We start from the raw sequence: 3,742 nt of genomic DNA on the forward strand, positions 1-3,742 counted from the left end.
TCAAGTCATAATCAAACCAAAACCTCAGTGGCCAAACACCAAAAAAGAGTCTTTCTAACTCATGCTAGATGTCCAGTGATGGAGCTGTGCTCAGTGTTATTGCACAGATGCTTAGAAGGAAGTACTGTGCATCTCACCTGTGCCTCCATGATTGCCATGATGGTGGGAAGGGAAGACGATCATCTTGAGTGCTTGCTTTTAAAACTTCTTCTCAGAAGTGATGTAAGTTACTACCACTTACAGTTCACTGGACAAGCAAGTTGAACAGCCATGTCTAATTTCAACAGGGTTGTCAAAGTTTGAATTGTATTCCCAAAAAATATGTGTCAACTCTGCTGCCTTGTAATGATTCTCCATGGTTTGGCAGCTACAGTTGTGGCAGTTAAATGATGATTCCCATAATGTGATCTGATGTGATGAATAAATAAGAAGATGAAAGGTGTGCTCCCCTTAGTCCCATCACAGCCCTGATTTGATTTAAGGGAGTGTCCCAGATGTGTGGATGGTAGTGTCTTATATCTTACAAAGATAAAAGGAGAGAGATGGGGGCACCTAGAAAGAAGAGCCAGGAGTAGAGTGCATCTTTTGGACCTCGGTCCCTGCACTGTGGAACTCCTATGTCCAGGGAGATAGTGATGCCAAGTTACATGGAGATCTCCAAAGGATGCTGGGCCAACAAATGCTGAAAGAAGACAAGGACCATTTCCCAGAGTCAGTACAACCAGAAAATGTGTGATGTGTTCTCTTAGGAGGTGTGTTAAAAATAAAAGATATGCAGAAGGGTCATCAGTTTAAAATATTAGTCACAAATTTGAAAACTTGGACACTCTAAAAAATATAATCAAAATTGTAGTCCCACTTCTGGAAAATACATAATTTTAAAATTTTGACATGTCCTGTAATGCTTTTCTCCCAATATTATTTTCTTGCCACATGCTTTCTTAGCCAATAATTTTTATTGGCCTGTCCATGTTGGTTCCTTTCAATTACAGTACATGATGAAGTTACTTATATTCCAAGTTTTCGTCCATTACTGAGTATGGTACACAGCTGTGACTCAACTGTGAAACTGACAAACTGTTATTAAGCCTCCATAACATCTTTATTTTCAGAGAGACTTGCCAGCAGCAGTGAGCCAGTGAGAGCAATTGCAACCTAGGGACAAAGTCCATGTGGAGGTGGTTCATAAAAAGCCTTTAGTCTTTATGATGCTTCAAAATAAAGTAGAAATTCATGGATAATGAACTATTACTTTCTGTGTAATTATGCTCATTTCAACTTCTCTCTGTGAAAAAGACATGTGGTTTCTTATTTCTCTGCAGCCCAAATTCTGACTCGTGACTGACACTGAGATTTGGGGCTGGAATTGTAAAAGTCTTCTGTTGTTATTGGTCTTACAGTTTAGTGCTGTCAAGACTGTTCTGACTCATAGCAACTCTGTATGACATTTCCAAGGAGGACCTGGTAAGCTTGAATCGCCAACCTTGTGACTAGCAGTCCAGTGCTTATCCTACAGCACCATACCAGTCTTATATTATTCATTAATTCAGGATTCCTACTGCCAGGAGCTACAATAGGAAACAGACTAATAATTCTAAATGCATATCACTATGTAGAAAAATGGTGCTAACAATTTTTTTTTTTAATTCTTAATATATCTACGCTTTGGTATTGGTATAATTTCTAAAATGTCCTTACCTTTAAGAGTTTTTGAAAAAACATAAAAATAACACTATTACTATATCAAGATTAAAAAAAATAAGGCAACTATAGTTAAAATATGTTAAATATCTTTCCCAAAGTCTCCAACTAATAGTGGGCAAAGGATTGAATCCTAGCTCTGACTCCAAATTCAGGCTCTTATGCAAAACACAAAAATACAAAATAAAACTATTGTCATTGAGCTGATTCTGACTAATAGCAACCCAATAGAACTGTCCCTTAGGGTTTCTAAGATTATAAATTTTTATAGGAACAGATAGTCTAATTTTGCTTTTGTGTAACAGCTGGTAGAACTGACTCTTGTGGTTAGCAAGCCAAAGGCTTAACATCAGAGTTCTTATATCGTTAGTTGGTTTGTTATGTGCCTTCGAGTCATTTCCAACTCATAGCGACCCTGTACAGGGTTTCTGAGGCTTAAATCTTTACGGGAGCAGAAAGCTTCATCTTTCTCCTGCAGAACAGCTGGTAGTTTTGAACTGCTGACCTTGCGGCCCACAGCCCGATTCATAACCACTATGCTACCAGAGCTGCTTTGGGTTCTTGTATAGGTGGATACAAATAAGAACTGTAAGAGTCTATGGATTCCAAGGAAGTATGGGTACCTTCCATCTATATTAGATGGTCATTTGATCATGCCACATTCTTTGCAATCCTTGACTCTGGTTATTCTTCTAACATTTGTTGTTGTTAAGAGCTGTTGAGTTGGTTCTGACCCATAGCAACCCTGTCTGAATAGGGTTCTCAAGGAGCAGCTGGTGAGCTTGAACCACCAACCTTGCTGTTCAAATTGACTTTTCAGTCCAGTGCATTAACCCAAAGCAACACACCAGGACGGACTCCTTCTTCTAACATAATGCATTATATTTTATTTATTAGTGATCTGTCTTTGCTGTCAACTCCTCCTTCCCAAAATTGGAATGTGAACTCTATGCAGACAGGGGTCTTTGTTTTATTAACTGTAATTAACAAATGTCTTAACAAAAGGGATTCCTGGTGTAGTACTGTAGGATCAGCAGTGGACTGCGAACAAAAAGGTTGACAATTTAAACCCATGAGCTGCTGTTCAGAAACCCTATACAGGATCACTATGAATTGGAACTAACTTGATGGCACTTACAAACAACAACAACCATATGTTTAGACTAATGACTGGAGTATAGCAAATACCAAACCAAAATAATTGCCATTGATTCTGAGTCATAGTGACTCCATGTGTTAATCTTTTCTTGACTGTAATTTTTTAAGGCAGAAGGTTGTCAGGCATTTCTTCTATGGTACTATTAGGTGAGTTTGAACTGCCAACCTAGAGGTTAGCAGTAGAGTGCAAACCATTCATATCACCCTAAAACCTTGGTAAATTGTAATGTCTCCACACATATTTTTAAAATTAACACATTCAATAACTTACTGTTATTTATGATTCTTGTGTGAATTATAACAAACTATGGATAACATTACAAAGAATGGATATTCGAGAACACTTAATGAGGCTCACAAAGAACCTGTACATAGAAAGGAGGCAGTTAGTAGAATGGAACAAGGGGATACTGAATGGTTGAAAATCATAAAAAATGTCTGTCTCGGGATTGTATCCTTTCACCATATTCATTCAATTTGTATGCTGAGCAAATAATATGAGAAGCTGAGTTGTGTAAAGAAAAACATGGTATCAGAATTGGAGGAAGGCTCATTAACAACCTAAGATATGCAGATGACACAACCTTGCTCTCTGAAAGAAAGAAAACTTGAAATACTTACTGATGAAGATCAATGACTATGGACTTCAGTATGGATTGCACCTCAATGTAAAGAAAACAAAAATCCTCACATCTGGATCAATAAATAACATCATGCAAATGGAGAAAAGATTGAAGTTGTCAGGATTTATTTTGCTTTGATCTGAAATCAACACTAATGGAAGCAGTATTCAAGAAATCAAAGGTGGCAAAGGAAGGTAGATCGTCCACTGAATAGCTTTCATCTTGTCTGGATGGGTCCGGTGAAAGGAGATGGGGATAAG

This window comes from Chrysochloris asiatica, unplaced genomic scaffold, assembly GCF_000296735.1.
Source record: "Chrysochloris asiatica unplaced genomic scaffold, ChrAsi1.0 scaffold00030, whole genome shotgun sequence".
Taxonomy (NCBI): domain Eukaryota; kingdom Metazoa; phylum Chordata; class Mammalia; order Afrosoricida; family Chrysochloridae; genus Chrysochloris; species Chrysochloris asiatica.